Raw genomic sequence first — 518 nt, forward strand, 5'->3', positions numbered from 1 at the left:
AGCAGTACAGCGTACAAAGCTGTTGCTCTTCATGTTGCCTTCAAATCCAAGCTTCCTGCAGTAATGCTTAGGAGTATGACAGGGAGAAGAGCTCTTGTAAGACACTGTAATAAACTGTGTTCTGTGATTTGTTTGTAATCTGCATCTTCCGCCTACTCTTGCTGTACCTTTCCAGAAGACTGCAATATTTGATGGTAGAAATTTGTTAGCGATCCCATGGATTTTCTTAACTAAATGGTGCTGTGCAGGAAAAAGATTCAAGCTCTGCCTTATTCCAAACTTGTATGAAGTCTCCTGCCACTACTTTTCTGAAACACAAATATTTCCTTTGGAACACGTGGCTTTGCAAGCAGATGCTTTCAAGTTCCTCCCCTGTACTCAAGGGCTGGATGGAGATACTAAGACAATAAAAGGAAGGTGACAGAACATCATGGTTCACTGTTCTTGCTGTCCCCACATGTAAACCTTCTCCTGTAAGGGCAGTACTGTACCTGCTGCAGTATTGAAGGAGATTTCAG

This window comes from Numida meleagris, chromosome 16 (assembly GCF_002078875.1).
Source record: "Numida meleagris isolate 19003 breed g44 Domestic line chromosome 16, NumMel1.0, whole genome shotgun sequence".
NCBI lineage: Eukaryota > Metazoa > Chordata > Aves > Galliformes > Numididae > Numida > Numida meleagris.